This window comes from Anneissia japonica, unplaced genomic scaffold (assembly GCF_011630105.1).
Source record: "Anneissia japonica isolate Jap-2015-1 unplaced genomic scaffold, ASM1163010v1 scaffold81147_len1086_cov97, whole genome shotgun sequence".
NCBI classification, from domain to species: domain Eukaryota; kingdom Metazoa; phylum Echinodermata; class Crinoidea; order Comatulida; family Comatulidae; genus Anneissia; species Anneissia japonica.
Window position 1 is genome coordinate 482 of NW_022722397.1, and position 605 is coordinate 1,086.

The following is a 605-nucleotide window of genomic DNA, read 5'->3' on the forward strand; positions in this document are numbered from 1 at the left end:
TGTTTGGTTTTTTTCTTTCTTCGCATGGAAACTAGGATTTAGGATTTTGAAAATTCAATGACTCATTTTTAATCTACATTACAGTTTGAGTTTTTGAACAAACGTGCTTATCTCGCAGAGTTAAGCACTTAGTGCAAATTTTTAACATATCCGCCGTAATTTGAGTACTGTTCCGAAAAACTTCAAACTTTCAATGAAATAATGTGTGTTTCAGGTTATCTTACCGTGCCTAACAAAGAAAAATTACTTAGGAAAATATTGTAAGAGGTATCGATGCGCTACTGTTGGTCAAAATTTTTAGGGAAAAAATGAATTAAGTTGACAGCACCCGGTATTCCCTTGCAGTCTCCCATCGAAGTACTAACCAGGTTCGATGTTGCTTAACTTTGGTGATCGGACGAGAACCGGTGTTTTCAACGTAGTATGGCCGAAAACAAGGGAGCACCAACAGACGTACAACACTTCGATCATCGAGATCAGTGAATGATATTTCAAGTTGTTGACGTGTTACCTATAAGAGGTATCGATGCGCTACTATTTGTCAAATCAATTTTTAGAAGAAAAGAATAAATTAAGTCTAAAGCACCCGGTATTCCAAGGTGGTC

General features: G+C 36.9%; 1 pseudogene; it reads right to left on the minus strand.

Moving 5' to 3' along the window:
- Window positions 1–316: 316 nt before the first annotated feature.
- Window positions 317–435, minus strand: LOC117111880 (annotated as a pseudogene).
- Between the last annotated feature and the right edge of the window lie 170 nt (window positions 436–605).